This window comes from Pinus tabuliformis, chromosome 3_1 (genome assembly GCF_031772625.1).
Source record: "Pinus tabuliformis cultivar Carrire ecotype Pingquan chromosome 3_1, CPIR1, whole genome shotgun sequence".
In the NCBI taxonomy this organism is placed as follows: domain Eukaryota; kingdom Viridiplantae; phylum Streptophyta; class Pinopsida; order Pinales; family Pinaceae; genus Pinus; species Pinus tabuliformis.
Genome location: NC_142301.1, coordinates 682322147 through 682335136, shown reverse-complemented (window position 1 = coordinate 682335136; position 12990 = coordinate 682322147). Strand labels below are relative to the sequence as shown.

Here is a 12990-nt window from a genome sequence, read left to right as displayed (position 1 = left end):
TTAACACTCATACACAATTTAGCCCCCCCCGGCGAATGAGGGGGAAATTTTTTTGCAAAAACAAAAGCAAAAAGATGCAAAATTGTGAAAGGACTGAGAGAAACCTCTAAGTAATGACCAAAGGAAATCAAATCAAGAATTTCTCAAAAAAGAGTCTCAAAACACCCAATTGATGAAAGCTTAAAGCAGGAATGCCGATGAAACAAGCTTAGGTGAAGATCTTTGACAAGAGACTAATGGATCTGGGCAGTAAAAACTAAGAAAAAGCAAAATCTAAGAGAAAAAATGCAAAAAATGGAAATTTCTTAATTTTTAGCAGGGGACGCAGGCAACCCGTTAGAACAGGTGCGGGCCCGCACTTTGCACACAGCGACAGTGCGTCCAGGGACGCACTGTGCAATACTCAGAGGGTGCGTCCCACTGGAAAACTCAAGAAAAACCAAAATAAAACTAATCCTAAGCTAACCCACCCAGAGACAAGGTCACAGAGCCAAAAATCAGAAAATAAATGACTTTTCTCAGAGCAAAGTTCATACAAAGGAAAAGACTTTCACATCAATGGAGTCCCCAGTGGAGTCGCCAATTTGTCACACGGAATCAATCAAGGGTGCGGACACAACTGACCTTCCTAGAAGTCTAAGACATTCTAATGACAAACAAAACAAACTGGAGCTATCCTTCTCTAAACATACATTATGATATGAGAAATCAAGTGTTTCGTTCTTACCTTTGTCCAAACGCTGTTGTAGAAGTTCAAGCTTTGTTGATTTGGATGAGCTCCTCCTTTTCTCCAAAACCTGCAATCACCAACAGTCAAACAATTAAATAGCACCTGATTATAACATAAAACAAAGCATATTCAACATATAGACCAAGGATTACATGAAATAACCCATCAACAACAAGTTATTGAGAAGAATGGACCAATTTGCATTAAAGGTAATCAAAAGGAACCATTACAACCTGAGCCTTGGTGTTGTGCAAGCTCCTTCTAGGGTCCACAAGAGTCTTCCTCTACTTTGACAAAGCTCACCCACTTCCAAATAGAACAAGTAAAGATGACAATCTCTCCTCACAAGCTTCTAAATGGGAGTCCTAATTCCTGCAGCATTTACCCTTAGAAATCTATAGCTTTCAACCTTCTTCCTTCTGGCTCAATGCCTCTTTTTATAGTGCTCAAGAGGAAGTTAATCAGGTCCACCATCAATGGGATAGTCCCATCTTTGGATGGGATCACTCCCTTATTGATGGGATAAGTTCCTCTTTGATAGGAGTGCATGAACCATCTGGAGGCGCTCAATACACATCAAACAACCTTCTAGAATGCTCTAGAAATGACCACAAGTAAGTTTTTGAAGATAAAACTTGCGCATTTTAACCTTTTCAGAGGGACGCACCTGCCCCTTTAGATACAGAGCGTCCTTGGACGCAGACCTTATGAACAAAAGGTGCGTACCCGTAGGCAAGGCTTGAGAGAACCTGCGTACCCATAGATAAACATTTTTATAAGGACTTTCTCTCTTTCTTGGAGTTTGACATGAATAGTAGAGGCATAAGACTTGCTCAAGAGGGTAGTATGACTGTTGATAGAGCCATACCAACTGTAAATAGCCATGGTGACATTTTTTAGTGTAACACTCCTGTATCAGAATCTAGCAGTTAATACTCAATGTAATTAGCAGATGATATGAACTACTCTAACGGTTAACTGCATACATGGGTAAGGAATGTATTTGGCATAGGAAATGATATTTCCATTGCTAATTTATATATTCCTGTAAATGTGATTTTACATTGTCAATCTGAATTTTAAATTTTGCCTCATAAATGCTAATTTGAAGGAAACAAACCTTGATGATAGTGTTGGATGGCCAAGGAAGGCATCCAGGGACATCACAATACCATGGAACTAAATAAATGTATAGTCATCTCACCTTCCATTAGGAAAGTAGTGGTGAATAGTAAAAGGAATCTTCAACTCTCTGATTTCTTTCATTTCAATCTTCAATCACCAAAGAAAATGGAAAACTATTTCAAACTCTTTTCAAATAACTATTGCATTGGAAAATTAACAAAAGATAAAAATAAATGATCATTTCAAGTCCTACCAAATGCTCCTAACTCAATGTGCATTTCAAAAATGAGATCCAATGCATAATGACTAGAAATTCATTCAAAATGGAAAAAGAAAAGGAATAAAACAAAGGTCCATCAAAAAAAAATATACCTCCAATGGATCAGTCTCACCTTCCTCAGATAACAATGAGTAAGCTCTAATAATCAAGAATATCAGCTTTCACAAGCTACAACCTCTCTTTCACCCCTTCGAGCTCTCTCAGATGCTCATACTTACCATCCTCTATACTTCAATCTTGAAATAGTTAGAATCCATTCCATCCAAACTAAACAGAGAGTTAACACACAATTATGTCATCCTAGTAAAGATAATTGTGAAAGATAAATCCAACAACCTACAATCTATGTTTTTGAATTGTAGAATTTATAAATATTGGAAACCTTATTAGAGCCACAACAAATTTTCAAGTATATATGCATCCCTTTTCTATTTCTATATTCATTACTTTTCATGATAGTTTAGTTAGCCCATGGTGTCTCCAAGTGCTCATTACACCTATCCCAAGGAAGCCAAAGGGAATATTAATTGCATCCCATGAATCGAAGACAACCCATTTGATCATTAGAACATGGTTGTCATCCATAACAGTGTTTCATCTTCTAACTATGAGAATGGTTCCACTGAAAATCCCCACAAAAGATTGTATTGAAGATCTTCCACAAGGTAATGAACTACTCCTAATGACATTAGGATAAATATTTATGTTGATTGTGCAATGTGGTGTTTGTGACATGTTGAAAAATCACAAACTACATGGTGGCACTCTTCGAGCCCCTAAACCCTGACACAAGGTTTTTTCTATTTTTGTTTCAAGAAGAGTTAGACTAGCTATTGTCTCCCATGGCTCTCTAAGATCACCTTAGTGGTGTTATCTTCATAGGTGAATTTTTCACCCAAATAATCTACCCAACAATGTTGTTCTGAGTGGGTGGAATGCCCCAACCCACCTATGCAATTTCAAGGCTTTCTAGATTGCATTTATGCGCCTATTGGGGTGTTATCCATCAAAATTTCTCAAGGAATTTCTCTGAATTAGGGTTGGGACAAAGTGATTTGAGGCTTTCTAGATTTCATTTATGTGCCTATTGGGGTGTTATCCATCAAAATATCTCAAGGAATTTCTCTAAATTAGGGTTGGGAAAAAGTGATTAAACATCCAATTCCAGAATGATTCCTTATTTTAGATTCCAAAGACTTGTCCATAGAATTCAGAATTTCCCCATTACCATTATACCTAATGCCCCAATTAAGTTAATTCTACTCCTCAACACCAAGATCAAAATGTCTCTCAAGGCAATAATAAAGGTGGGTTCATGTCACCTGAAAGAAGTATAACTCTTAAAGCAAGAAAGTGGTGGTGGCCTAGAATGCCCAACTAGCTAAGTTGGCCACTACAATAGTGTCAATTTCTAGCAAGCCTACAGTTTCAGCAACTAGGGAATATTTGTAATGAAGTAAGTCTCCTAATATGGACAATTGGATACAAATTTATAGGCTTAAAGGCATGGCTTCACCAAAATCCTACAAGGTAAGAGAATATGGGCTACGTCACTACCTCTTGAATGCCAAGAATGTATGCACCCCTATATAAAATCCATACTTCATAACATTAGAAATATGATCCCTAGTTTAGATATTATGTTTACAAAAGTTAAGATAATTGTATTTTTACTTCAAACAATCCTTAATGTTATTTCCAATTTGGTTAAATTATTTACAGTCATATGGATGTCAAGAGGGAGCTTATTTCTTTAGTTTCTACATCCTTGCTTTAGTTGTGGGGTGGGGCACAAACCCATTACAGAGATTTGTACAAATTATGTTTAACTTACATGGTCAAATGCTTAACGTTGCTAACATTTATGCGCTTACTGATGCTAAGGAAAGAAATGAATTTCAGAACTGGATGGATGATAAGTTGCCAGATTCTCGGTGGCTAGTTTAAAAGAAGTACCATAGAGTTGAACTCTAGATGATAATTAAAGTATGTTTCGTGACATAATTCCCTAGGTAGAAAAGAGAACTAAGTTTTAAGACCACGAGATATAAACAAGGATCAAATAGAACCAACAACAAACCCTAAACTAGAAAAAACCACAAACACATAAAGAGAAGAGAAGACCATGAAACACCACATGCAGCTAAAGAATTTGGCATAAGAGAGCACTTATCTCCTGATCAAACAATGTATTTGTACAATATTTGTACACACTCTAAAGTGGGACACCCTCCCTAAGAGGGGTTACAGGCCCATTAATCTAGGTTGGTCCCAACCACCTAGATATAATATAATAAAGAGTTAACTAGGATAGATTTTAAGCGAAAACCCTTGCTACACTCGAACAATATAGAAGATAAGTTAGCCCATGATCCTACATACCTATGATTGGAAAATGCATCAAAAGAGTTGAGAGTAGTGACCCTTTGTAAACATGCAACATAGGCTTGTTAGAGCCAATATGAATCACTGTAGATAGTTGAGTAGGACTCACATGACCAACTGCAATGCCTAATATAAAGGTACCAACCCTTTGAATATATGAAGAATGTCTCCAAATAAGGTGGATTGAATACCAAGAACATCACCATCTAAAACTTCTATAGTCCAATCTGCAAAGCATACAACCATATGTGTACCATAAGAACAATCCATATAGTCCAGCAGATGAAGTGTCCATGAGTCTTCAAGAAAACCCACTAAAGGGGCCAAGAAGGGTTTAAAGCCCTATAATAAAGGTGATCCAAAAACCTTAGTTCAATGGACCTTAAGGAAAATTCCACCAACCACTAATCTCACATATTAACTGAATAACCTAGAAAATCTTGTGCCAAGAAATTCTCCAGAACATATAATTTCAAGTGGGCCCTCCTGGGAAGCCCTAAAAGGAGAAGGATCCTAAAAAACCTTCAACATTTGTGCAAATAAGATGATCTATACACTTATTGGTCAGTGTCATAGTAAGAACTTGAAGATGAGTGAAATCCTAGGAGAAATGAGATAACTCGAAAAGGAAAGATGGAAACCCTTAGGGTAATAATATTCACAAAAAACTTTTGGATCAGCTCCAAATAAGGTTGGAAATGACTATAATTGAAAAAATACCAACATGAGCAACGAAAACATAAATCCATAGTGTTGGGTGCCAAAATTTCCATAATTAAGGTAGAATATGGACACAAAACAAGGAGTCTTCTAACTAGGGAAAAAACCCATAGAAAAACCCCAAAACTTCTTTTATTCACAATTTCATCCTTCTTCGAGATACATAAAATACCAGAAAGATCAAGAAGAAAACCTGATAGGTATAAGTGCACCAACATTTGTGCAATCTCAAATAAGAGGGAAAAAAGTTAAAACAACCATAACAAGTGCCCATGAAAAATAAGTATATAGGCCATCAACCCTGTAGGATATGTGTGAAACAATCATGTAATAAGTGTTTCAAGAGATGAATGACCAGGCCAACATAAGGACACAAAAGATACAAGGGATCCAATAAAAAAATACAAATATCAATCAAATGTAGAATACCAAGCATAAAAAGAGAGAACCACCAAAAAAGGCCGAGAGGAAGCTCACACCCACTCGAATACTATGTTGAGGTTAGAAGATATAAACAAAGATCAAATGGAACCAAATAGAAGGCCCTTCATCTACATCAACCATAAATACATACAGGGAACAAAATATGAACCCATGAATAATAGAAACACAAGATGTGGTGACCATACACTAAAGAATCACACAAGAGAACATGTAACCAATGATCAAAAAATGTATTTATAAAAATGTTGGTGTGTGTGTATTTATACACACTTTAAAATGGGATGCCCTCCTAGAGAGGGATTAAGGACTCACAAATCTAGGTCAACCTTAACCATCCATATATAAAATAATGAAGAGTTTGACTATTATATATTTGAATACAAAACCCTATACACACCTAAAATACAGAAAAGACAAGTAAAACCATGGATTTATGTGAATATTACACATCTCCAACACTCGAGCTACATTAACTCTATTAAAAGAGTGTGGTCTTATTCCAAAGTTATGAATAAGTAAGATATGTTATTTTGAAGTCAAGATGCCATTAATATTTAACCATTTCACTAATTTCTTACATGGATATGGGAGACAAATCACAATTGTCAAGCATAAGTTCCAATATGAAGGATGAATTTGAATAGCTTAGCAAAAATATTTAGTTCAACCTATTTGACGAGGAACTTCAAGCTTATGTAGCCAAGCTCTGTCAATTTTTACAGGTTACAAAGTTCACAAAGCTCGAGGGACCCAATAACAAGACAAATTGCATTGGATTAAATATAGCAACATATCAACATATGATTGTTTTAAAGTGCATTGAAGCCATTAATGGATAAAATAATGTCTTCACCTAGTACTTGTTTTTGGGGAACCTGTAATAGAGCAAAGGATAATTCAATTGGCATTGTCATAGGGAAAAAGGCTTTATCTATGAAACAAACAAAACTTTGAAACATTTATTCTGGTATTGTGACTTTTTGAAGTTTTCTTAGGACAAGGTGTCTAAGATTTGTAGCCAATTCCTTCATATTCCCTAGAAAGTGGCCTTATTAGGAGACAGACTCCCTTGAACCATCAAATTTAGTGTAGCATGGAAACTCACTAGAATAGAATTTTTCATTTTTATTTGGAAAAACGGCATTGGGACTAAAAATAAAATTAAAAAATCTCCATTTGCAAATAACTTTCTAGGTACATGAGATCAAGAAGGATGTGGCACATTTGTGAAAATCACTGGAGTTCTAGGGAGGGATCCTACACTATGAGCAGGGATCTTCTTACTAACCTCTTGTCTCCCTCTTCCTGCTGCCAATAGTAACAATAATCCTAAGGAAGTTCATGCTATTATGTTAGTAAGGAAGTGAGAGAACAAAAGGAAAGTTACCACAACGGCACCCCTGACCACTGTAATAGAATGACATATACCATTGGCTAGCGTTAGCAATATCTAAGGAAAAGAAGCCTCCAGCATGAAAGCATGAAAATGATAGTTGGGAACTTATTATCATGGATTTGGATCCTACAATATTATTGGTGCCACCCTTAATAGGATATTTCTCAAACAAATAATGTTTGTATTAAGAAAATGTCAAAAAGCAACCTTATAACATATAATATACTTCCGTTTATAGAAAAGTTGAATCCAAAATGGGGATGGTCAAGTTGACCTTGTATCCCTTATTTAATAATACATTATCTATTAACTACCCGCCAATTAATATGAAACAACATAACAATAATTCATAGTATGTAATATTCCACTACAGCCTCTAGAAACCATGATTTCACCTCTTGTGGAAGAGGAGAATCATGACACTGATGACAAAAATATTGAGGAAAATATTTTCTTTAATAGAGGTAAAATAAAATTAGAGAAAAAATAATAGGAAAGAGATAAGGAAGCACAGAAAAAGGAAGCCAGACCATGAAGACTAGAACTATAGAATAGGAGCAACTGTTGTACTTGAAAATGAAACAAGCAAGACAGAAAGTAGTAACTTTTTCTTGAAATTCAAACAAAGAGGAGGCAGATAAGGAAAAAAAAGGTTGTATTGAAATGAAAAAGGACCATCCCTTTTAATCATCAATATATATGAGACTCCAAAAAATAGGCTACATTAGTTTGGATGCTCCACTTGTCCTTTTGAATCCAACTGAAATCATGGCTTCATAAAAAGGAAATGGAAATTAATTGATTACTTGACCATATTTAATAAAATCCTTCCTTCAACAAGAGGATATGGAAATATATTAAATCAATTGCTTAAGTAGAGTGAGGGAAATCCTTTATTGATGAAGGATCAATCCCACACCAATTACATAAAATAAGGCAATAGAAGTCTAAACCGGCCCCATTATTATCAAACAGAGCAGAGAATGTAATTTATAGAGAAATATATCCTTTAAATGTGAATCATGTAGAATAACTATTTTCAAATAATAGTAAGGCATAGAAACTCACTAGCATAATACCATAGCCATCTTCCACCTTACAGCTAGGCATCATAAAGAGATCTTTCTTATCTTTAGAAACCTGGAAGAAAAATTTAAGCAGTCATAGCCTCATGCAAATGTTCCAAACTTTCACAAGAAAATCACTGCTAAGAGACCAACAAGAAAAGTACATACAAATTCACTCTCCCCACTCATACTAGATTCATGAATCAACAGGGAATGTCCAGTAATAAGAATGCCATCTACAGGGACCTAAAATCTTTCAGAGCATAGTTATTCAATTTATAAATGAAGCAACACATTGATGACATTAGTAGTAAGTACATAAGCAAGTTCAATATACCTGATCACCAATATTGAGAAATACGACATCACCCACTACAAGATCAAAAATGGAAATTGTACATCTTCTTCCACCCTTGATCACTTAAAAAAGCAACGAAAAATAATGTTTGATCATAATAATGAAAAGTAAATCTCAAGAATTCCACGTATGTATATAGACATGTAGATACAAGAAATTTCAAAATGAGAAAATTCAAAGACTAAGGCAGATGGTGATATGCACTTGAACTTCAATGTTCCTCTTCTCCTCATTTAGATTTTGGAATTGGAGAGATTATCTGTAATCACTAATTGTTGCAATTAAAAATTCATTATCATCAACATGTGCATAAACATATTATAAAATGCAATAACAAGCATTACACAAATTTAAGATAATCTAGTTAAAAGTGAGTGTTTTTTATGTTCCAATGGAGTTGCATTTTATGTCTCAACTTTCTCTGCATGTCTCAACTTATTTTACTATACATTTAACTTATTTTAGAAAAAATGATACATGGATGAAACGATGATCTATAAGCTTATGTTTTGAATGAAAGGTTGGATAAAAAAAAAAAATTTGTGAAATACATACATTTCATAGTTTACTAAAATAAAGGGTTGGAGTTTGGTTGTTGAAGTAGTCAAATTTAATTGTGTAATTAGAATTTACTATTGTAATCAATTTAACAATAATATCAATTATAACACGACAACGAGGAGAATTGGGAAAAGAATGGAAATTTGAAAAATTTGTTGAACTTCATTTGGTTTATTAGTTTTCTTGAGGGAGAAATTTAAAAAGCATGGATGTGGATAGTTCACTATTTTTTCTTGACTATAAAATTTGAAAGGAACAATTATTCACAATCTTCTGTTGAGACCACAACCAACGAAGCAACAAAACCCAAGACACCATGACTATGGAATATCAACACACCTACAAGACTTTAGTGCATCTGCTTGTATACTGTAAAATAGTCAACAAAGGGACCAAATTGTTGAGGTAGATGAGAAGATGGAAGTCTAAATTTGATTCACAGTGTGCAACAGAGGAAATACATGCCATTCACAACAAAAAATAATCCTCAATAACAATGCCAAAGTGATCAACTATGCTTTGTGTGTTGTCAACAATGTACAACTTCTTATCTTAAGGAACAACACTGATATTTTTTCCTCATCAGCTCAAATGGAAGCCTGGTTGCAAAGAATTGCAAGAAAACTTGGAAGGGCAAGAAGACCCACATGGTTTCTTGGAGTAAAATTCTCATAGTCTCTATAAGTTATCAAAATCTATTATGATGAATAAAGAATTGAAATCAATACTACAAAATAGACCATTCATACTTACTCGTTCTACCTTTGTTGGGTCAGGTGCCCATGTTGCACATTATACAAGAGACAATGCTGCAACATGGAATGATCTCTCGTACTCCATACCTACAATGAAAAGTTTTGGATTGTTTGGAATCCTATTGGTAGGTGTTGATATTTGTGGAACTTTACAAGACACAAATGAAGAGATTTGCAATAAATGGATTCAACTAGGTTCATTTTATCCTTTTTCCAGAGATCACTCAAATAGGAGCAAAAGACACAAGTATTAGATTTACCTATGGGAATTAGTCACAACATCTTCAAAGAAGGCGTTAGGTCTTAGATACAAGCTCATTCCTTGTATCTACACATGCTTTTTAAGCTCATGCTAATGGGAAGAGAATCTTGTGGCACACTCCTTTGAAGGTGCTAACAAATAGAAAACTAAATATACCCTTCAAATTCAAATCTAATCAAATTTTTGGAGATATAAGTATGCATGATAAATGGGTGGAATTCCCACATTTATCCCTTGTTTGAAAAATCCTAATGGAAGGAATAACTTCCACAGTGGAGACACAATTGGGTTCCTAGCTAAATCCAAGCTACACCCCTGTAGATGTGAGATCCTTAAAAAATGCAGATGGCAATGGGGAAGGCTTTGTCAATATCAAATCTGGAAAAGAAGGTTCTAAGTTTGACTTTGTACTAGGATCATGGCTTCATTGTAAGCATCCATTTGGAGCTCTAAACATGGCTACAATTATAGGCATGGTTAGTCATCTAACAAACAAACCACATCTCCTGTTTGAGTTTATTCAGAGTAGTCCAAGCTCACTGATACTTGTTCTTGACTTGCTCCCAAGAAAGGATCTAGTTCTTGAGCCAGAGTACTTACAATGGTTTTACGAAGACACCAAACTAGATGTCCCAAGACAAACCTTGGAGAAAGCTCCAAAGGCACAACCATATGTTTCATCCTCTTTTTATGTTCGTAGTGTTGTTTAACCCACTACAATATTGTTTAATATCATTAGTGAGTTACAAGGTAATGAAGGTACAATGAATAGCATGGAAAAGGTTGTCAAGGACACAGTGGAACCAATAGTAAAAGAAGTTGTTGGGATTTAGTTGGAAACGATTTCAGCCAGAGGGAGGTCAGTGCAGGAACATGAACAAGAGCTTCTCTTGGGAAGAGATAACATGATTAAAACAAAAGGTGTTGAAGTGGATATGAGCTCTAACATGCCTAGACTCTTTGGACAGGATGTTTCTAATCGTGTAGTAGCTACTTTCCAAAAGGAAATCTAAAATCCTATTCAATGAGAAGCATGAGCTCTTAATAAGGTTAAAGCCAAAGCCATAGAGGTAAGAATTTAGCATCATATTTCAACAGTAAATTTGTATATAATCATGCACATATATTACGTGTTTGATGATTCCAACTTTATTTCCATGTAACATTAGCATGGTACCTCTTGTCCATGAAGCAATGTTGAAGGAGTCTTAATATACTATAGAGGCTCAATTATGGCTCCAATCATTTACAATAGAATGGCTTTATATAATCTATTGGATTTTATTAGTATTTTCTTTGGAACTCCAAGAGTGTTAGTCTTTAGATACAAGTGTCTTGACCATGGCATAAAAATATCTATTATAATTAGTTCATGCTTGGCCTTTGCTGAATGAAGTTTAGGGTGCTTCTAATTTTTAGAAAACAAAAACTTGAAAGGAAGATGTGAACATTTTGTAAACAACATAAAATGCATGTTGAAAGAGATAGAAAGGGGCAGGTAGAGCATGCCCATCTTGGGTTGATGAGGCCACTAATTTTATGTAATAGTTGTGATCAAATGAAGTTTCTATGTGCATTGAATTGGTAATTTGTTGTGTATTTTTGTGACTCAGTTTATGTGTGATTAATGGCATTTGAGTGTGAATATATACACAGAAATTTGCATGTGTCCAACTCTGGCAACTAGTTCTACCACTGTGATTCTGGTAGACACTAGCTACAGGAATTTCTTGTAGAAAGTTTTTAATCCTCTATTGGAATCATAATCAATTCCTTTCAGGTTGATGGTGAGAGATTTAACCATTTGTGTGAAAATTTGAAGAACGCATTGATGTTATCTACGTTAATTTCAAGTGAAAGGGTCTGAATATTGATCAAAATTCAAGATTGTTTCTTACTCATCCAACTGACTGCACATCCAAATAGATTAAACAAATAACCACTTGTAGATCTTCTCTAATCCAGATCTCTAACCCAGTCAGCATCAACAAAGCCATGAATATCCAACACTTTTTCTAATATTGGTCTTCTTTGGTAGCACAAAACATAATCACTAGTGCCACGCAAATACCTGAAAACCCGCTTCACTGTTGTCCATTGCTCCTTCCCTGGTTTTGACATAAACCTGCTCAATACTCCCACTGCATGTTCAATGTCTAGTCTAGTACAGACCATTGCATACATCAGGCTACCGACTACATTTGCATATGGAACACGGGACATGTCCTCTTCCTCTTCCTGTGTCTTGGGACACTATTCAGCAGATAACCTCACACCTACAGGAATAGGACCCTTCACTGGTTTACTATCCTGCATATTAAACCTCTGTAGTATTGTCTCAACATACTTCCTATGGTTTAACCAGAGCTTCCTTTTTTCCTGGTCTCTTTTAATTTCCATGCCCAAAATATAGTTTGCAGCACCAAGATCTTTCCTGTCGAATTTGGAGGACAATTGGGTCTTCAAATCCTGGATAATTTCTTTGTCATTTCCAACCAGCAACATATCATCCACATATAAGACTAGATAAATAACACGGTCACCAATTAATTTAAAATACACACAGTGATCTACTTTTCTTTTGGTGAAGCCAAGTCCCTGTATAAATGTATCAAATTTATGATACCACATCCTTGGTGACTGTTTTAACCCATACAGAGACTTCTTTAACTTGCATACCAGTTCTTTCTTACCCTTCACTGCAAAGCCTTCATGTTGCTTCATGTATATTTCCTCTTCCAGATCCCTGTGAAGAAATGTTGTCTTCACATCCATCTGTTCTACCTCAAAATCAAAAGTAGCAGCAACAGATAAAAGTAATCTAATAGAAGTTACCTTGGCAACAGGAGAAATCACCAAAATCAATTCCCTACACTTGGGAATAACCTTTTGCTACCAACTGAGCTT

At 35.3% G+C, this 12990-nt stretch overlaps 1 pseudogene; it reads left to right on the top strand.

Moving 5' to 3' along the window:
• Positions 1 to 10234: 10234 nt before the first annotated feature.
• LOC149188935 (red chlorophyll catabolite reductase pseudogene) lies at positions 10235 to 11096 on the top strand (annotated as a pseudogene).
• The last annotated feature ends 1894 nt before the right edge of the window (positions 11097 to 12990 follow it).